At 28.3% G+C, this 23,129-nt stretch overlaps 1 protein-coding gene and 1 long non-coding RNA gene across 3 annotated transcripts in view; one reads left to right on the top strand and one right to left on the bottom strand.

Moving 5' to 3' along the window:
• Window positions 1-23,129, bottom strand: part of LOC124418693 — a 97,295-nt gene that overhangs the window by 5,309 nt on the left and 68,857 nt on the right. The window lies entirely within an intron of this gene.
• LOC111682360 overlaps window positions 1-23,129 on the top strand; it is a 48,328-nt gene that overhangs the window by 15,517 nt on the left and 9,682 nt on the right. For both annotated transcript variants that reach the window (XM_023444291.2, XM_046945710.1), the window contains one exon: window positions 1,795-2,597. The gene's annotated coding sequence lies outside the window, so the exon portion shown is untranslated. The remainder of the gene's footprint in view (window positions 1-1,794; window positions 2,598-23,129) is intronic.

Genomic DNA, 23,129 nt, shown 5'->3' with positions numbered 1-23,129 from the left:
CACTCCCATTTGTTAAAAACATTTTTGTGTTTTTAAGATCTTTAAATGTAAATTTATCAAAATTGCAGATTTTTTGTTGATGTGAACAAATTTAATTTTTGATATTATTAACAAAAAAAAAAAAAAAATGCAATTTTAAGATTTAATGATCTCATTAACATTTATTGTTGTTTTTTAAATATAATTAAGGATACATTGAAATATGGAAGGAAATAAAACAAACCAGGCCTCGGTTTAACGGTATAAATAGACTTAGTTTGATTTGGTTATAAGTGCTATTTCAGTTAAGTTAACGTTCAATTCTTCTTTTTTTATTTCAGTTCTAGTTCAGTTCTATTTCAGTTCTAGTTCAGTTCTAGTTCAGTTCTAGTTCAGTTCTAGTTCAGTTCTAGTTCAGTTCTAGTTTAGTTCTAGTTCAGTTCTAGTTCAGTTCTAGTTCAGTTCTAGTTCAGTTCTAGTTCAGTTCTAGTTCAGTTCTAGTTCAGTTCTAGTTCAGTTCTAGTTCAGTTCTAGTTCAGTTCTAGTTCAGTTCTAGTTCAGTTCTAGTTCAGTTCTAGTTCAGTTCTAGTTCAGTTCTAGTTCAGTTCTAGTTCAGTTCTAGATCAGTTCTAGTTCAGTTCTAGTTCAGTTTTAGTTCAGTTTTAGTTCAGTTCTAGTTCAGTTCTAGTTGAGTTCTAGTTGAGTTCTAGTTCAGTTCTAGTTCAGTTCTAGTTCAGTTCTAGTTCAGTTCTAGTTCAGTTCTAGTACAGTTCTAGTTCAGTTCTAGTTCAGTTCTAGTTCAGTTCAGTTCTAGTTCAGTACTAGTTCAGTTCTAGTTCAGTCCTAGTTCAGTCCTAGTTCAGTTCTAGTTCAGTTCTAGTTTAGTTCTAGTTTAGTTCTAGTTTAGTTCTAGTTCAGTTCTAGTTCAGTTCTAGTTTAGTTTTAGTTCAGTCCTAGTTCAGTTCTAGTTTAGTTCTAGTTCAGTCCTAGTTCAGTTCTAGTTTAGTTCCAGTTCAGTTCTAGTTCAGTTCTAGTTTAGTTCTAGTTTAGTTCTAGTTTAGTTCTAGTTTAATTCTAGTTCAGTCATTGTTCAGTTCCAGTTTAGTTGTAGTTCCGTCTTAGTTCAGTTTTAATTCAGTTCTATTTCAGTTCTAGTTCAGTTCTAGTTCAGTTCTAGTTCAGTTCTACTTCAGTTCTAGTTCAGTTCTAGTTCAGTTCTAGTTCAGTTCTAGTTTAGTTCTAGTTCAGTTCTAGTTGAGTTCTAGCTCAGTTCTAGTTCAGTTCTAGTCCAGTTCAGTTCAAGTTCAGTTCTAGTTCAGTTCTAGTTCAGTTCCTATTCAGTTCCAATTCAGTTCTAGTTTAGTTCTATTTCAGTTTTAGTTAAGGTTTATTTCAGCTCCTATTGTAATTCGGCTTCAATTTGAAACAGATTTCCCGCCAAGTTAGGCTTAACTGTATTTTACATGTCATAACAGTGAATTTAAAAGAAATTACGTCTTTTGTGCTTAAAACAGAAAAATTCTACAGAACAACAGTGAAAAAAGTTTCTAAAAGCACAAACCGCTTTTTATTAAAAACAATTTAACGAGTAATTAAAATTTCTTAGAACATTAATTACACATTTATAAAATTTATGAAGTTTCCTTTATGTTTAAATTAAAAATAAAATATATTTGCAATGACTTGGTAAAAAATAATTAATAATTAAGAATACTTTTAACAAAAGTCTTTTAAATTATCTTACGAGCTTCAAGATATGTGCCAATTAAAAATAATCATAATTTAAAAGCAATTTTTCAATTCTTCTCTTTGCAGTAAAAAACGATTAATTGATTGAATCAAATCCTGATCAGCAATACAACAAAACAATTTGTCAGTCATAATTGTCAATCAGCTGATGTTGACACACATCAGCTAGAGCAGCGGTCATTTTAAAATTCCCTGAACTACACTGAACAAAAATTCAACATGTAATTGATTAAACTTAATAAAAACCAGCAATAAAAAACAATAATAAATAATATCTGCACTTTTTTTATTAAGACAATACATAATAAAAATTATTGTTGTCTCGAAAGACACTGACAACATTTAATTAAAACAATGAAGTAATGAAATTAATTTTAATAAACAACAATAAAAACAAAAACTAATATTCATCATCACAATTAACCGCAAAGAAATAATAAGAAGACGAAGAAGGAAAACAAAGAAAGAGTAAAAAAAACTTTAAAGAAGGAGAGAGTAACACTTTTAAACCATAATAACAAAAAAAAAGTAAACAAACCAACTCACATTTGTCATTTGTCACTTTTTAACACTTTAAGTTACAAATCAAAAAAAAGTAACGACCACAGCGGCATAACTACTGGCATCAGAATCTTCTTTATATTTGGCTGCTGTTCATAATGTTCAACAATTTTTAATAATTACAGCAATTATTAATTATAATTAACAACTACTACTACTTCATGATTTTTGTTTAACATACAAGCTGTCTTTTGATATTCATTTGTAATTCTTTTTAAACATAAAATTTGCTTTTGGGCAAATTTGTTTGTAAAAAAAAAAACTATAATCTCTTTAACCAACCATACTGTGATATCAAAAACCAAAAGGTGAGTTAAAAATTATGTTTATATATTTTATAGAAGAACATTAGAAGTCTAGTAAAAAATATAAAAAAGTAATTAGTATCAATTTGTTAATGGTCAGAGGAAACTAATTAAAAAGATTACACCGTTCATAATGGTTTGTTTCGATTATAATTTGTTAAAATATTAAACAAATAAAACGTACCCATTAAGAAAAAAAAAATACCAAAATCAACCATAGATATAGATATATAGGTAGATAGATAGATAGATAGATAGATAGATAGATAGATAGATAGATAGATAGATAGATAGATAGATAGATAGATAAATAGATAGATAGATAAATAGATAGATAGATAGATAGATAGATAGATAGATAGATAGATAGATAGATAGATATATAGATAGATAGATGGATATATAAAGAATACTCTGCCAGTGGTTATATTTACATCATATAGATACATTTAATGTCAAGTACGTGAAACCCTGACATGATTGGCATATATTGCGGTAATCTTTTTTAACCACTGGGTGAGTGTTTCCTTCACGCATTGCTGACCCGTTGCTTGACTCTTCCTAGATGCAAAAATATTACTTCCATTTAACAACAAGCTGATGAGACAGCCTCTCATAGAAAACAACGCCCGACACACTCATTCTAGAATCTAGATATACAGGCTGGCAATTCCTGTATACATTCCATACATTCAACCTGTATCCTACACATTTAACACCAACTCATTTGTAAAGTTTAGTCCTACAGTGACTCCTCGGTAGGGTATCTGTTGTCATTCGGCAACAGCACCAAACTAATTCGAAAATATAGATTTCACTGTGCATCAAACTTTTAACCGTAATCCACTCATTCAAAGGAATGTTCGAAGAGTGATGTGATATCACCATTTTATAATCCCTTAGACAAGAGGTACTGCTAGCACCTATTTACCCCGGGATGGCAATACACCAAGATGAGGGTCTTTCATCAAGGAATCATGTCCCGGGGTATCATATGGGTACAAATTAATGACAAAGTACTTTACGTAAACAACTGCCGTGTGGGCCCTTTTTCTTAGTCGTCTTTTTCCAAACACTGGGTGAGCTTCTGTGAAGACTCGCCACCGGCCAATTGTGATTCTTATATGGAATTTCCGGTTGCTTAAGTACTTGATCCATCTAATCTCCATTACTTAACTAACTTCCGAGATCCGAAAACATCACCTCCGCTTACAACCACGCAGATGTGATGTTCTCTGTTAATTCGGGAAAAGCATCTAAAGAAGTAACTGGTAGACCTAAGTACGAATCTATCAAATAAGCCGAACACTTTGTGACAAGACATTCATCCTGTATCATATACAACCAACCAACTCTTTTCCAACGCTTAGTCCCACAGTAACTTCTTTGTGGTCTATATGTTGTCATACGGCAACAGTACCGAACTTATATCGAAATATCCTTTAACCGCAACTCACTATTTCCACAAATTTGGGTTTAAACCATAGCCACTACGTAGATCTCGAAAGAATCTCAACCAACAGACCAGTCAGGGCAAGTCCCACAGTCAAGTCAGTATGAGATTATGTGGTTCTCTAGATCGATTCCATATCAAATCATTCAAAGGAATGTTAGAGGAGTACAGTGACATTACCATTTTATAGTCCCGGCAGACTAGAGGTTCTGGTAGCACTTATTTACCCCGGGATTGCAATACACCAAGATGAGGGTCTTTCATCGAGGAAACATGCCCCGGGGGTATCATATGAATACTATGTCACCCGATATTACCCAGAAAAGCGAATGTAATAGATTTAAAGGAAAAATTATGGGTGAGAGAAACCCATTGGAATAATAAAACAGTGGGTAAACCACAAAGGACTTTCTTTACCTTTTGAAGATCTAAATATTTTGGCAGTTATATTATTCCTATTTTAACATACCACACGAACGCTGATTGGAAATTTTATAGGAATTATGTTCAGTAAACTGAGTTTCTGAAAAGCGGACGATATTACAAAACATTCATAAATATGGGCGCACAAGAGACTTTTTTAGTGACCGAGGTGTATTTTTTCTTATCAATCTAACCTAAGTTGTTATTTATAGTATCATAAGCTACAAATACAGACCTTTTATGTCCACACATTTCCATATAACTTAAGAATTTATAGCAGAAAATACTATGACAGGAAACAGTGTTTTCACATTAACAATTTTAAAATTAGTTTAATAGGAATCAAAAACAATATAATAATTATCTTATAAAAAATGCTAATTTTATGCAAATATGCGTGGGTGTGCTACAACAAATTGTTCACAAATCCCAACCCTTTTCCAACACACAAACCAATGATTCAAAATACAAAACAGATCATTTCGTTTATGGAAAAGGTGTTCGTACATGTCAAGTTTATTTAAACGTTACAATTATCTTTATCAATTTACTTCTGAGCTTTGTTTATATGGATTTTATATGCTTTGACTAATTTAAAAAAAGAAATTAATTATAGATTAGTTTAAGGAAAAAAATGTTGCAATTGTCAAAGTATAATGCAGGCATTTAGTACACGCAAACAATTAAAATTTTATTTATATATACACGTTTTCACAATATAAATTGTTAATACCTCTTTGTAGATATGGCCAGACGGACAGGACAGTTAGTTAGATGATTAGACATTTTTGTTAGAGACATACTATATTTGTCTCTAAGTGATAAATACTGTTAGAGTAATATTGACATGCACAGACATGACAAGTGAAATGAGTTACATACTTAGTTTTGAATAGGGTTTTTAAGATCAGAATTCTCATTTATGGGAATGTTGATTGTAAAAAAATCCAAGTTTTAAAATTGCCTCTAATAGGATTTTTTCTTACGTTTTTCTATTTATAGGAAATTTTGAAAAAAATCTTTCAAACCACTATCAAAAAGGATGTGGGTATATTGTTTTTGTCATTTCGTTTGGAACACATCGAAAAATTCGCCATGTTCTTCTTAGATTTTGAGACAATCTATATATCTACGTCTGTTAAAATAAGGATAGAAAGAGCTAGACAATTGAAATTCGCCATGTTCTTATTAGATTTTGAGACAATCTATATATCTACGTCTGTTAAAATAAGGATAGAAAGAGCTAGACAATTGAAATTTTGCATAAATATTGATAAGGTTTGTTTGGTTTTGAATCGGTCCACTTTTTCGCATAGCCCATATGCAAATTTTTAACAGTTTCATTGAAAATATTTCTCCTTTTTTATTGAAATCATTTGAAGTTGTTTTTGTATATCCTAAACCTTTATAATAGGGAGGGTATTATGCAATTGTGCCGATGTTTGTAATACCCAACAATATTGGACATACGCCTACCTTAAAGTATACCAATCGGCTCAGAATCACTTCCTCAGTCGATGTGTCCATGCAAACCTAGTGCGCACGCTATTCACTCAAAATATCGGTTTTTAATATGAAATGAAAGTGATCACAGATTTCGCTTGTTTTTGCTGTATCTCTAATAGTGTTCAAGAAAAACGGACTTTTATGTTTTCACTCAAAATATCGGTTTTTAATATGAAAAGAAAATGATCACAGATTTCGTTTGTTTTTGCTGTTTCTCTTATAATTTTCGAGAAAAACGGACTATAATGTTTTCACTCAAAATATCGGTTTTTAGTATGAAATGAAAGTGATTACAGATTTTGCTTTGTAATCATGTTCGGTCCATGATTTTGTCCTATACATATCGTGAGCCCCAAAATGGCGCTTTTAAGCTCATAAATATGTTAATTGTTCTTGTATCATTTCAAAAAACTGCAAAACTAAAATTTATATAACTTTTAATGATACTGCTGATATTCGCAATTATCGGTCCTCATTTGACTCTATCCCCCATACAAAGTCGCCTCCAGAATATGTCTTTATGGTCAAAATTCACTTATAAACACTAATATCATGATTATATTCTGCATAAACAACTAAGGTAGACGTAAATTTCTTTACTAAAATCTTTAAGTATGGGACCGTATTAACCCTTTGTACCTATATAACTCCTTATTAAGAAAATCACTTTTTTAACCACCAACTTTTTCAAATATTTCTGAATAAGGGTAAAAATAAAATTAAATACTTTATTATTAAAAAATAATCAAAATTGTTGTCATAATCACTGGAGTATTTATTGTATCATTACTATAAATTCTTACTCCTAGTGGGTATACATTATCAAAAGAAGATGGAGGGTATATTGGTTTTGTCATTCCGCTTGTAACATATCGAAATATTTATCATAGACCCACAAAAGTATATATTATGGGTCCTCATCAAATTCTAAGGCATTCGACATGTCTTTACATATGTCTGTTGAAAGGAGGATAGAGTTCGAACGGAAAGGTGGAAGAAATATTTGTAGAAAGGTGTACAAATATTAACCCTCCTCCCCTCACCCCAAACAGCTTTAACCGTTGACCCTTCCCCTCATATATGGTCAACGCCAAAAAATGACTTTAACGCATATTAAAAAATTCGAGTTTAGCGCTGAAATTCGATATAAGTAAGTTTCTTATGAGCAAATATTTCCTAATTTCATAAAGATCGGTCTATAATTAACTTTACCCCCTATATAAGGTGCCCCTTACAAAATTATTTTAATACTCACTACTGCCGTGAAAGTACGAGTATAGCGCTAAAATTCAACATAAGTATATTTTTTATGAACACAAATCTCTCTAGGGAGTTTTATAAGAATCGGTCCCCATATAAGGCCCCCTACAGAAAACTAATTTAACGCATATTAATGTTTATAAGGGGAGCATTCCATTTACGTTATATGGTTTGATGGTGGGTATATAATATTCGGCGTGGTCGAATAAACACACTTACTTGTTTTTTATAGAACACATTCTATTTCTTTATAGAAAATCTTTAATTTTTTTCTTCTTTTCTCTATTTATAAAAAATATTCAAAATTGACTCATTTCTCTTGAAAATGTTAAAATTTTTTGGGTTTTACGGAAAATAAAACAAGTAGGAAAGTATAGTCGGGCATGGCCGACCATATGATACCCTACACCATGAGTTTTTTACAATTTTTACTTTTATAAAATTTTTATTTTTTTGTAAAGAAACTTTTATGTTGAATATTACCATAATTCCAAAATATTTAAGCCATTTATTGATAAAAAACTAAAATTTCTAAATGAGGCTTTATATAGGTCAAATATGGGCCGATCCTCGGTAAATTTGGGAAAAGGATATATTTCTAAATAACAGTTAGTTTTGTTGAGTTTCATTGCGATACAAATGGTTTCAAGTAAATTTTAGACGTTTAAGTCATTTTTTGAAGGGGGGTTTGTATGGGGGCTAGGGTCAAATATAGGCCGATCCTTACGAAAATCTGCAGTATCATTTATACTTATATAAAACTTATTTGTGCCAATTTTTAGAGAGATAGCAGAATATTTGACGTAATTATAGCACAAAAAGTTCAAATCGGGAGGTACGGTTGTATGGAGGCTAGGTGAAATAATGGACCGATTTCAACCATTTTCAATAGGCTTCGTCCTTGTGCCAAAAAACATGCTTGGTCCAAATTTCATCAAATTATCTTGAAAATTGCGGCCTGTACCTTGCGCACAAGGTTTACATGGACAGCCAGCCAGCCAGCCGGACAGACGGACGGACGGACGAACGGACATGTCTTAATCGACTCAAAAAATGATTCTGAATCGATCGGTATACTTTAAGGTGGGTATTGGACCAATATTTTTGTATGTTACAAACATCAGTACAAACGTATAATACCCTCCCCACTATAGTGGTGTAGGGTATAAAAATGTCTCCTTTTATATTTTTTTTAATTTTCTTTTTTTTTATTGAAAATTTTTAAAATTTTTTAAATTTTACTTTTTTCATAAGAAATTACTGAAAGTTTCTCTTTCTCAAATATATTTCAAAATTTTCTCCTTTAATGTTTAAAGTTATTCAAAGTTTTAGTTATTATTTAATAAAAATTTTTGGAGATTTGAAAATTTTCATTTTATTATCTCTTTACAATCAACTTCAAAGTTTTATTGAATGTTTTTTTTTAGATAAAATTTTCGAAACTTTTGTTTTTTAGGAAATCTTGAACACATTTTCTATATTTCCAAAATCTCCCTTTTATAAAGTTCTCTCCGTTCTTATCAAACATTTATAGAAAATTAAAATTTTTTTTTTTCAAAATGCTTAATTTATAGAGATAATTAAACATTTTTGCTTTAGCAACTAAAACCAATAAATTCAATTAATTTTTATAAAATCAATTTAAAAAGTTCATTGGCCAAATCGAATATTTTGAATATTTCGATTCATATCATTAAACATTAAATCACGTTATCATGTTGCCATAAAAAAGAATACAATACCAAACAATTTAATCTAATTTTTATTCAATCACTTAATCCAATTTAAATCTAGTTTCATTCATTCTAAACCACATTCATTCTTCTACAATTTACTGTTTACTGAATATCAAATAACGCCACCATTGATCTTAAATAGTGATCGTAAATAAATATATTTTTTTACAATTCTCTGATTTGACACATAGGAGAGATACATTGCGCGCCATTTAAATTAGCTGTCATCGATTATTTTTATTATCTTTTTTTTGTTGGTGTCACATGTTTTGATATGTTTTGTTTTTTTTTTCTAAATTTAAATTCATCTAATTGTAATTTAGTTTTCTAGCACTAAATAGTTCATGTTACTTTTTTTAAAGCCATTTGATCTTGTTGACTGGTATTTTTTGTTTTTGCATATAACTAAATATGAAAAACACGCCTCAAAGTTACAATTTTTCATAAAATTAACCAAAGTACAATTTGAAAAAAAAGAAGTTTGTTATAAACAAAAACGATTATTATTAACAATTTGGTATTGGAATTTAGTACGAGGAGTATTAAATGGCATGTGTTGTAAATGTTGCGGTTTTATTTTATTTAGAGTCAAAGTAATAATAACAACAACAATAACATTAAAAGGCGACCACAAAAAAAGGTGACAGTTTTAACATTGTAATACATAGAGACAGATTTTTTTGCGATTAACATTTATTGAAAATAAATTGACAGTTTCGATAAAGAATTAGTCAGGTATTAGGAAATATGTTCATATATATTTCCATACTAATATACCAATTTTAATAGGTTTACTAGGATGGTACCTTTTTTTGGGGGGAAACAGTTTTCATGATCCTCTCGTCTCTGTCATGATCCTTAGATTGTTGCTTTTGTTTTGATAAGAAATTTTCGATTTTATTTGATCACAGTTGTCATGATCCTCTCGTCACTGTCATGATCCTTAGATTGACACTTTCGTTTTGATAAGAAATTTTCTTACGATGAATTTTATTTGATCACAAATGCACTAATTTGTACCCTGATTGAAGCGTATAAATAATAAATAGTGTATAAATAATCACTTTTTTGTGGGGCCAACTTAATTTATAGACCCACATGTTATTACATGTTTATTATGTTAATTTAAGAATAGAAAGGTGATAAATTGTTTGTCTTTATTATCGTCAAGATTAAATGTTATAAAATCTATTAAGGCGCAGTAGTCCCCATAATCTTTATTTGTTAAAGTCTGGTGTGAAAGGTGACAAATATTTGTTATTTAATAGATTTTTTTCTTATTTACAAAATATACTAAATAATTTTTTTTAATTAACAAAGAATTGGTTTAAAATTGTCTATCTAACAAAGGCAATTTTTTAAATTTCTACAGAAGAAATTTCGTAAATTTTTCATTAAAAAAAACATAGAACTTTTTGCGTGCCTTTTAAATAAAAATTTTTGTATACACAATGTTTACGACACTTTTTTTGTAGTTTTAAATAAATTTTGCAGAATTGGAACTAAAATCCAAAGTATTTTTCAAACAACATGGAATTCTATATAAAATTATCATTCTATTTGGACATATTTTTGTATTATCCTTATAACAATATTTTGGGCTAAATTTTACCAATAATACCATTTTTAAAACTGGAAATTTTTTAAAAACGCAGTGAAATATTTTGGATTAAATTCAACTTTTGTTTGTTATTTTAACATACCCATGTATTCAAAATATTATACAATTCACAATCAGTGTCGTAACGTTGTATGTCCTATGTTTTCACTATTCTTTTGTTTTTGTGTCAAAAAATTTTGTCTGCGAAATTTTAATGACATATGATGATACAACAATACGATACCGACAGTGAATTGGATATATGCAATGTCCATTCTTTAAAAAAAATATAGCTGTAGATGTTTGTAAGTGATTGTCATGAAGTTTTATGAGGATCTTATTGCTTCCAAAGTTTAATATTAGTACAAATATTCTTAAAAGTAAAATAAAAAAACACATTAACCAAAAATCACGAATTTTTTGCAAAATATTTCAACAAAAACGACAATATCTCGGAAACTAGAACTAAGGGGAAATGTTCATTTTTGAACTCAGCAGGTATAGGAATACATATTTTTATTTTTATTTAAAATGCATTTTATGTGTTGTCTAGTGTAATTAGAAAAGTTTCTATGAAACAAGTAAGAGTTGTATATTCAGCTTATAAACCCTTTACAATGACGTGTTAAAAAAGCACTCAGTACGAGTTTTATCACAACAAGTAAGAGTGTTATATTCGACTACTCCGAATCTTATATACCCTCCATCAAAACGTATGCCGTAAATGGAATGAACCCCTTAAAAAAGTGTTCTTAATAGCATTCGGCCATGAGCACAGATTTTAAATTTCGAACACCGGATTCGACCCTGGACATTATGTCACTCCACCGTTTAATTTTAAGTTTCTAGATTTAATATTATAGAAAATTCAAAATGTACTCTTTGAAAAAGGAAATGTACCTTTTTATATGTTCTCACTCACATAATTTCATGTTTCTAGGTTCAATATTATACAAAGATTGAAAAAGTACTATTTTTATAGGTTCTCACTTAATCCGGGATCTACATGTTTAACTTCAAGCTTCAAGAAAAGGTAAAAGTAAGTTCTTATTTACTCCGGGCTGTAAAAAGAAAATTCAAAAAGCAGCTTTTGAAGAATGAAAATGTACCAAAATTTTCCCCTTTATAGGTTTTCCTTTAATCCGGGCTCTTTGTGCTTAATTTCATGTTTTTAGGTTAAATATATAGAAAATTCAAAAAGTACCTTTTGTAAAACGATATAGTACCAAAAAGTCCTCTTTGTGAAATTTTTAGAGATTGTCTCGTATTTTTTGCTTATATCTTCGTTATTTATAAACCTTTTTTTCTGATTTGAAATATGAAACTTCTCAAAGGCATGTCTGACTAAATTGTTGATGAATTGTATTATGCCATTGATTTCAACAAACTGTAAGACAGACGGACGCACAGACAGACGGACGGACCGACAAACGGACGTAACGTTATCGTCTCCGATATATGTTAGGACTTTATAGGGTCGAAAAATTGTATTATAGAGGTTAAAAACGGAATGACAAACGTATATAATATACCATTCTCAAGAAGATGAATGATATAAAAAGAGAAATTTTCGAAACTTTAAAAAGAGAGAAATTTTCGTAGCTTTAAGTTAATAAAAGAGATATTTTCGAAACTTTTCTTTAAAAAAGAGAAATTTTTAAAACTTTTCTTTCAAGAAAAGAAATTGTGGAAATTTTTTTTAATTTGCTATTTAAAAGAGGTATTATCGAAATGAACATATTTTCAAAAAGTTAAAAAAAAATAATTATCAAAAACTTTTTATAAAAAGAGAAATTTCTGAGACTCTTCTTTAAAAAATAAAAATTGTGGAAATTTTTCTACCAAAAAAATAATTTTTTTTTGAAAATTTCCTATTTAAAAGAGATATTTTATAAGAGAAAAAAATTTTCTGTAAAGAATTTTTCTATAAAAAAAGTTCTATAAAATTTTTCAATAAAAAAATCTAAAAAAATAAAAAGATTTTCGAAAAATTAAAAAAATTAAAAAATATCGAAAACTTTTTATAAAAAGAGAATTTTTCGAAACTTTTTTTAAAGAAAATTTTTAAAATTTCTATTAAAAAGGGATACATTCGAATATTTTTTATAAGAAAAGAAGATATTTTAAAAAGGGTCTTATTCACAAATGTTTATCAAAGGTTTATAAATCAAATTTCTATAAAAAGTTTATTCTATAAACCATTGCTAAATGTTTATGAATAAATCAGAAAAAAATTCAAAAAATTAACTATCGAAAACTTTCTATAAAGAGAAAAATTTTCTATAAGAATGAGAAATTGTCGTAAATTTTCTATGAGAAAAAAATTTTCGTAATTTTTCTATAATAAAGAGACTATTGCAAAATTTTCTACATGAAACATTTTCTATAAAAAAAAGAAAAAAAACTTAAAATTTTTAAACTTAATTTAATTTGTTAGTTATGAAATTTATATAAATAAATTAAAAAACAATTTCCCAATAAAAAACTTAACAAAAATTTCTTTCTTGGAAAATAAATATTTATATTAAAAAATTTCAACAGTTTTGTTAAAGTATAAAATAAAATGATTAAAGTAAATATTAAAATAAAAAAAATGTTCATGTTGGATTTTAAAGTTAATTGAATTATGAAATGAACATGGTTTAACACAAATTTTATGGATAAATAACAATAATAACAGTAATAATAATAACAATAATAATAATAATGTACTATATTACATAAAAAGAAAAATTAATAATTAAAAACAAAAACAAAAGAAACAACAATGTTATTTTAAAACATAAAATAACAAGAAACTTAACAATATTATACTTCTGTTGGTGTTAGAGTGTTAAAAAATATAAAAAAATATTTTATTTTGAAAATATAAACATAAATATTTTACATAATAAATAATAAATAAAAAAATTAAGGCATGAAATAGTTGAAACAACAACAACAAAGAAATAAACAAAAACAAAAAGCCGAAAATTTAACAAAAACGTTATGCTCAGCGCGTAACTGGGCCAAAATGCAAACAAACCAAAAGTTAAAAGTACTGAAAACTTTTTTTTTAAGTTTACTTTCACACATAATTTTTATTTATTTTCAGTTTTGGCCAAATGTCGCCTAAAATTTTAGAAGAAAAAAAATTTCACATAAAATTCACTTTAAAACGAGTACGAATGTATAGTCATGCCCGACCATATGATACACTACACCAGTCTGTATGTTTGCGTCTACTTCAAAATTATTTATGTAGAGTTTTTTGAAGGGTAAGTTTGTATGGGGGTGACTCAAGCCCCCATACAAACTTAACCATCAGAATGAGGCCCGATCATTTCAAAATTCAATAGAGTAATTTATAGTTCTATAAAAGTTTTGCCGATTTTTGTTGACATAACAGAACATTTAACGTAATTATAAGCGTAAAAGCCATATTCAAGGGGGTACGGTTGTATGGAAGCTAGGCGAAATAATGGACCGCATTTCCAATAGCGTTGGACCAAAATTATTATCTCGAAAATTCCGATCTGTAGCATGGGCACAAGGATAGATAGATAGATAGATAGATAGATAGATAGATAGATAGATAGATAGATAGATAGATAGATAGATAGATAGATAGATAGATAGATAGATAGATAGATAGATAGATAGATAAATAGATAGATAGATAGATAGATAGATAGATAGATAGATAGATAGATAGATAGATAGATAGATAGATAGATAGATAGATAGATAGATAGATAAATAGATAGACAGACAGACGGACATGGATAAATCGAAAGTGATTCTGACCCGATTGGTATACTTTAAGGTGGTTGAAGGACCAATATTTTTGGGTCTTACAAACATCAGCACAAACCCATAATACCCACCTCACTATAGTGGTGTAGCGTATAAAAATGTATTCGTAACAAAATTTTTTAGATTTTCTTTCCTAATTAAGGTAAATAGATGATGAGTAAGTTGTTAATGGCGCTAAAGAAAAATTATTCATAAAAAATATTCTCATTTGAATGATCTATCTGACTGAGTGACTGACCGTTAAGTTAGATTTAAAAATTAACAGTTGAAATAGTTTGTTTTAAATTCCAAACATTTAACAGATTATAGAAGAAATAAACTTGTAAATAATAATAAAATGACAGCGGTGCATACAAGTATCAACAGTCAGGGATAGATAAATAGCAAATTAAAAGAGAATTTTTCGTAAAAAGTGAAAATAAAAAAAGAGAAAATTTTCACAATATTTTATAAAAAATAGAGAAAATTTTGGAAATTTTTTATAAAAAGATTCCAAAATTTTCTATAAAAATTAAAAAATTTACAAAATTTTCTATAAAAAGTAAAAAATTTCCAAAATTGTATAAAAAAAGTGAAAAAATTCCAAAATTTTCCTAAAAAAAGGAAAAAAAAACTATAAAAAAGACAATATTTTAAAAGTTTCTATAAAAAGTAGAGAACATTTTTAATAAGAATTCGAAAATTGAATAGTTTTCTATAAAAAATAAACAATTTTGGAAAAAATTTATAATTTTTTTTTTTTAATTTTCAATGAAAAGAGAAATTTAAAAATGTTCTATTAAAAAGCGAGAAAAACTTGCATTACCAAGTAAGGAGTTAAAATTTATCTACACAATATCATTTAATGTCATTATTTTAAAACGGTAATGTCTTTGGAAGCAAGTAAGTAAATACAAACGCTGACAAGTAATAAGAAAAGTTAGTCATTGTAAATGGCATGGAAAACGTATATAGTTTCTGTAGCTTTAATAGGCAAGGGGACTAATGAATAAGAAATTATCTATATAACACATTATAAGTAAGACCTTATTAGACTACTTCTATGTAACCCAGGCGATTGAAAAGTATGTTGTTAGGTAAGTAATTACAAAAGCCATAGAATTTTTTCAAAATTTTAGTTCTGTATCTATAATTGCGTAAAAGTCGTATATCTATTCTCCCAGAAATTAACTTCAAATTATTTTTCAAGTTATATCACAGCTATTTTTAAAACCACAGCTTTTCCTTCGCAAATACTCTTTCATTTGTTTATTCATCCACGGATTCGTTGTTTTGTCGTTATTTATTTAACAGACAAAAAATGTTTGTAAACCAACTCAGACAACATACCGTCAGCTATGTACATATATATATAAAAAACTGGTCAAGATGGTACAACCATCTAGCTAATTCATTGTGAGTCTTGTATTGTCCTCCTGATAGCCTCTCTTTGTCTCCCCTCTTATTTTACAGCATGACCATTGATCAATATGTAAAACGTTTCATTTGGTTGTGGTGATTTTGATTTTAGTTGAAACTTTAACAGAATATCAAACAAATTTAGGTAGTTAAATAAATGCATTTTGGAGACAAAGAAAAAGACAATTGAACCAAGTCAGCGACGACAGTTTGCTTGGGGGAATAAAAAATATTAAAAAAATTGTCGACATGAGGGTGGTTTGGAATATTGACCAACTTTTTTATGTACAATGATATAAACATTTTAAATACTTTAACCCCTTAAGGCTCTATAGATTACACAGGAATAAAGACTAAACTATTGTTAGGACAAGACTATAATCTGGACTCTAGACTTGACTATGTATTACTAAATTGTAGTACAGACTACATATAGTCTGTATTATAATCTGTACTGTAAACTGGACTATAGTCTGAACTCTAATCTGGACTACAAGCTACGTTATAGTCTGTACTATGCTATAGTCTAGACTATAGTCTGAGCTACACTATATTTCAGACTATTGTCTGGACAACACTACTGTCTGGATTAAACTATGGACTGTACTATAATTTGAATTTAATTCTATATATAAACTAATGTCAGGACTGTCAAGAAGACGAAAGTTTGGACAATAGAACTATAGTCTTGACTTTAGGTTATACTACATACAACATTATACTCTGGACTATAGACTTAACCATAGTTTGGGCTTAAGATTACAGTATAGTCTGAAGTGTAGTCTGAACTATAGTCCGAACTGTAAACTACACTATAGTTCAGACTATAATCTGGACTACTCTATTGTCTGGACTACACTATGGACTGTTTACTACTCTATATCCTGAACTATAGATATCTTACAAGTCTGGACTATAGGTTAGACTATTCTATATTCTGAACTATAGATTATAGACTTTATTAAAGTCTGAACTAAATACTTCATTACAGTCTGAACTAAAGACTTCATTACAGTCTGAACTAAACTCTTCATTACATTCTGGACTAAAGACATCACTATTGTCTGGATTATAGACTTCATTTTAGTCTGGACTATAGACTTCACTACAGTCTGGACTATATACTTCACTATAGTCTGGACTATAGTCTGGACTATAGACTTCACTATAGTCTGGACTATAGACTTCACTATAGTCTGGACTATAGACTTCACTATAGTCTGGACTATAGACTTCACTATAGTCTGGACTATAGACTTCACTATAGTCTGGACTATAGACTTCACTATAGTCTGGACTATAGACTTCACTATAGTCTGGACTATAGACTTCACAATAGTCTGGACTATAGACTTCACTATAGTCGGGACTATAGACTTCACTATAGTCTGGACTATAGACTTCACTATAGTCAGGACTATAGACTTCACTATAGTCTGGACTATATACTTCACTATAGTATAGACTATAGACTTCACTATAGTCAGGACGATAGGCTTCACTATAGTCTGGACTAAAGACTTCACTATAGTCTGGACTTCAGACTTCATTATAGTCTAGACAATAGACTTCACTATAATCTAGACTGTAGATTACATTATAATCTGGACTACGCTATTGTATAGACTATAAAGTAGACTATTTTCTCGACTGTTTACTTTACCCTAGTATATATACTAGACATTAGTCTGACCTATAGGCTAGTCGAGCCAATGGACTACACTATAGTCTAAAGAATAAACTATGTTCTGGACTACAGATAAGACCATAGTATACAGTTCAACAATTTAGGAATGTATCTCTCAAGAATGGGTTAAGAATTGTTTAACATGTTTTACATTCAATTGGCAGGTGCGCCAAGTATTCATATATAAATAAATATCTCTCTTTTTTGTGAATTTTTTTGATTTTGATTATTTAACATAATTACGACATGTTAACTGTAGTTTATATCTTTAGTTTTTTATTAATTTTATTTTTTTTGGCATGTATCCGCTTTTTATGTATGCAACTAACGAAAGACCCAAAAAAAAAAAAAAATTATTTAAAAAAAAATCTGTATTTAGAAATTGAGTTATTTCGTGCAGACATAGAAGTAAAAAATTGATTTAATGGTCAAATAATTTGATACATGTAACAAATGTACAATTTTTATGTGTTTTTTTTTTTTCTCTACTCACTCTTCTATTTAATACCAGCATAGTTGTTTTTATTTTAAACATGTCACTTTATTTAAATTAGTAACAGACTAAATTTTGAAATTCTATTTATAGACGACAAAAGAGCTGAATTTGATATTGCCAAAAATTTTCGTAACCAATTTAATACAAAAGTTGATTTGTTTTAAAACAAAGAAATAATTGCTTTGTTATAGTAAATAAATTTGTGTTCAAAATAATTAAGATTTTAATTGAGTTTATGAAAAGAATTAAAACTGCTAAAAAGTAATATTATCATGATTAGCTGAAACCAATATAGACAGTAATAAAATGTACAATTGTTTATTAGAGAATAACTAACTTTAATTACAGTTATATTTACTATAAATTAATTTTCTAAAAAAATCCTATAGCTTTTCAAATAATAGAGAAAAAACCAAAAAATTTGCAAATTTTATTGAAATTTATTGAACCATAATTTTATTTATTCTATTATAAACTAAATATTGTTTGTTTATGTATTATTGTGACTTTTTAGCCCAATTTTTTTAGGTCAAAGTATAAATTTGTGTGTCTTTTGTATTATTTTGAAATTATTTGGCAAAATTTTCAAAAAAAAAAAAAAAAAGAAATCCATTGGCCATAAATTTGGCAGTTGAAGTTTTAGTTCAACCTCCAAAAACAGTTACAATCAGTCTCATAAATTACTTTATTTAGTTAAAAACATAAAATTTAAACAAAAAAAAAAATAGTTTCTCATAGTTGTGATTTGAATTTTATTTTGGAAAAAAAGTACAAGAGACTTATAGCAAATTTAAAAATTGTTCCAATTTTCAACACCTAAAAGGCGTATTTAAAAAAATTCTTGCATGCAATACAAGTTTTCAAGTTTTAGTTTTTGTTCTATAAAAAATATTAAAAGAAGTTTATAAAAACCAAACCCAAAATTTTATCAATAAAAATATTGTGTGGCTTTGCTAAGAAACACTTGCTGTTGCAAAAGATCAATTGCAAAAACAAAAAAAGGTAAATTATTTAAACGTTATTGTAAAGTACCACAACATGAAGTATTATTTACTTCTTTTCAAACATGCCTTGTGATTTATAGATCAAAAAACATTATTTTGAAAAATAAAAAAAATGGATGTTGAGCCAGAATATGTGCTGTGTGAAAAGGTTACACATGAATCATTCAATGTTCTTAAATTTTGAGTTCAAGACAAGTTTATGTGTAGGAATTTGTGAGAAATTTTCGTTATTAATCCTTATACGAATAAGTAAAATATAGCCCAGTCTAAAGTCCATGTCTTAAGCCTATTCTAAATCTTGTCTTAAATTTATTCTAAAGTCTAGTCTTAAGTCTAGAATATAGTCTATAGTCTAGTCTATAGTCTAGTCTATAGTTTAATCTATAGTCTAGTCTATAGTCTAGTCTATAGTCTAGTCTATAGTCTAGTCTATAGTCTAGTCTATAGTCTAGTCTATAGTCTAGTCTATAGTCTAGTCTATAGTCTAGTCTATAGTCTAGTCTATAGTCTAGTCTATAGTCTAGTCTATAGTCTAGTCTATAGTCTACTCTATAGTCTAGTCTATAGTCTACTCTATAGTCTAGTCTATACTCAAGTCTAGTGTAGTTATAGTATATTACGCAATATATTATTAAGTCCAATCTATAGTCTCACACAATAGCTATTTTAATAAGAGAGTAAATTTTGTTTAAATGACACATTTATTAACTGTATATCTAAAAACTCTTTATTTGGAAAACATACGAGTTAAAACCCATAACATAAAAAGTGGATAAATCTAAAAAATGCATCAATTGTTTAACATGGTCCCTTCCCTACAAGGTTAATAAACAATTTTCTATAATTGAAATATAAAATAAAAAAATTAATACTTCTTCAAAATAGCACTATAATTTGCTACTACGTTAGCAGCATTGTCCACAATAATAGTCATATGAAAACAAAAATCTCTTCAATTGAAAATAATAAAAAATCTATTTATTTGGCATTGTCATCAAAAGATTGACCATAAACTTGAACATGATTAAGATACACATACATACAGTTAAAAAAAATAAATTTTATTGACAAATTTACTAACCTTCAACTTCATTTAATTTTATATATATTTATTTAAAGCCGTCTTCAATGCAACAACAAAACAAGCATAGAAGCAACCAAAAAGTAACATTGAAGACCAAAAAAATCAACAATGTGCTACATGATTTATAGTTATGGTTGTTGGACGTTCTTTAATATAGAAAAATACTAGAAAATCGTTTACTAAAAATCAAAAAAAAGAAAAAAACTATAAAAAATAATACTGATGCATCTTGAACTTCTAAATAAACAAAAGAATACTATAAGAAAATGTTAAACAACTAAAGTAACAGCAACAGCAGCAGCAATAACAACAGTAGCTTTAACATACAAAAAAAATAAACAATATTCTTTGTATAAAAAACTTAAATTCATGCCACAATAGAAACTTAAAATAATGTTCCAAATACTCCAACTAAACAACCACTTGGAGTTTGAAAGAAAAACTGCAAAAAACACGAACTACTGTTTCAATTGTCCATAAAATTTTGGTCATGTCATTCAGTCATTGTAGTGCCGCCATTACCCGCTTTATAGTTTTTTTTTCTTTTAATTCAAATAAATGTGTTTAAAATAAAAAAAATATTATGGCCAAGTATTGAGTAAAAATAAAATGTTAAAGTAATAATAGAATAGGTTTTAAAAAAATACAAAATTGTTAGTTCTTTATACTAGCTGTATATGTTTTAGTGCTTTTTTTTGCTATAGTCTAGTTGTCTAAGTAAGATCAATTTTTTAAATTAGAATCGTGATTAAAGATTTTTGTCTAGTAACTTTTTTTCGATATAGTTTAGATTTTAAAATAGAATGTAGTTTAAACTGATTTATGTAGTTTTTTTATATTTGAAATAAAAGATTCTGTCAAATACCAGTTAAATCCAGGGCGAAACCGATTTTAATATTTTCGGATTGTAGTTTAGACCAATTACTTGTATGAAACTTGATTTTAAACCTTTGACGTTTAACCACATATGTTAGACATATAATTGCTTTGCCTTTTAGTTTTATGAAATTATTTTAAGTTAAAATGTAAAGTAGACTTTTCATAGAAAATATGATCAAATATGAACCGATCATCAAAAATATATGAAAATTATCCGATAAAAATTTTCATTACCATGTAATGTGTTAAAATGCTGAAATTTACTAACACATTAGTATTATAAGTACAATATTATAAAAAAAACAAGTCAGATTTCTATATTCGGCTGTGCCGAATCTTATATACCCTTCACCAAGTATGTTTTAAAAAACAGTTTTTATTTATTTTGTATCTCTGCAGACATGTCACACATAACATACACACAAACAAATATAAACTGTAGGAGTAAGAAATATTAACCGTTGTACTGTACTACCACCGTTAAACTATATTACCACCCTCAAACAAATATGTGCTGTATTACCACCCTCAAACAAATATGTGCTGTATTACCAACATATTACTGCTTTATCTCCTTGTTGTTTTTATGCTTTTATATATAATTTGTTGAGGAAATTTTCAGAGGTACTCTCAGATTTTTACTCATATCTCAGTTATTTATAGACCGATTTTGCTGATTTTCAATAGGAAACTTCTCGAAAGCATGTCTAACAGAATTATTGAAGATTTGGATCTTGAAGATATCTGGAGTCTTCAGAAAATTGATTTCAACAGACAGACAGACGGGCATGGCTTAATCGACTCCGCTATCTATAAGGATCCAGAATATATATATACTTTATAGGGTCGGAAAATTATATTATAGAAATTACAAACGGAATGACAAACTTATATATACCCTTCTCACGAAGGTGATGGGTATAAAAATTATAAAAGTACCTTTTAAAGAAGGAAAAAAGTACCAAAAAAGTTCTCTTTTATGAGTTCTCACTTAACTCGGTTTTTACATGCATAATTTCATATTTCCACTTGCAATATTATAGAAAATTCAAAAAGTACCTATCTGAAGAACGAAAAAGTTCACTTTTATAAATTCTCTAGGTTTTTAGGTTCAATAAAATAGAAGATTCTAAAGTATTTTTTAAAGAATCAAAAAGTTCCAATATATACCCTTCTCACGAATTTGAAGAGTACTTATACACAGAGGAGAAAAAATCAGTAGACAAATTGTCAAAAGTGATCTTAGATTTAGATAACGGATGTGAGTAAACTTTAAAAAACACTCAGTAATCATTAGGACAACTATCGTTGTAAAATTAATAACAAACTGTTGTCATTTTGATTACGCTTTGTGTCTCTTCGACAATACATACTTAGTTGATTTGCGCAACGCATATCATTTTCATAACTCAAAGTTCTGTCTGATAACATAGCGTTTTCACTTTGATAATGCATCGTTTTTTTTCTCCAATAAAAGATATACCGAATCCGCGAATGGATGTTATTGAAAAATTATAAACACTTTGGTGGTAACAATGTCTAAAAATTGAAAGAAATAGTAAAACTTTTCTAAAAAAGTAAAAAGTAAAGAACCTACATTACACGACACGATTTACAAATTTTAATTTGATTCACAAAAACATGACTACATTATTCTGTACAAAGTGAAATACTTATACATATAATGTTATAAACCAATTGAGAATTATTTCAACTCATTTTATTGTCGCTTAAAACAACATACACACAAAAAATAATATATGTGAGGTGTGTGACTACAAAGTATTTATATAACACATTATTAGTAAGGCCTTATTAGACTACTTCTATGTAATAAATACGATATGTAGTAGTCATTGAAAAGTTGTGGTTGTTAGATAAGTTATTACAATATACTGGGTATGATCAAAATTATACAAAATTCTAAAGTACCTTTTAAAGAAGGAAAAACGTATCAAAATGTTCTCCTTAAAAGTTGGTCAATATTATAGAAGAACAAAAAAAATAAATTATTATCCACGATATAAGCCTATAGAGTAGGATATCCAGGCCCTGTTGTGTGCTCCTATTCATGGATATTTTTGTTGGTGAGTGAATCACGCATTAAGTGGAATTATTAGTGAAGTGACGCAGAACTACAGTTTCCTGAGCAAAATTTTTAAAAAAAAATTTTAATAGAGTTGTCAATGGCAGATACAGTGTTCCCGTCTTTTA

Source organism: Lucilia cuprina, chromosome 3 (genome assembly GCF_022045245.1).
Source record: "Lucilia cuprina isolate Lc7/37 chromosome 3, ASM2204524v1, whole genome shotgun sequence".
Taxonomy (NCBI): Eukaryota; Metazoa; Arthropoda; class Insecta; order Diptera; family Calliphoridae; genus Lucilia; species Lucilia cuprina.
Note: the sequence above shows the minus strand (reverse complement) of the source record. Positions and strands in the feature narration are given on the sequence as shown.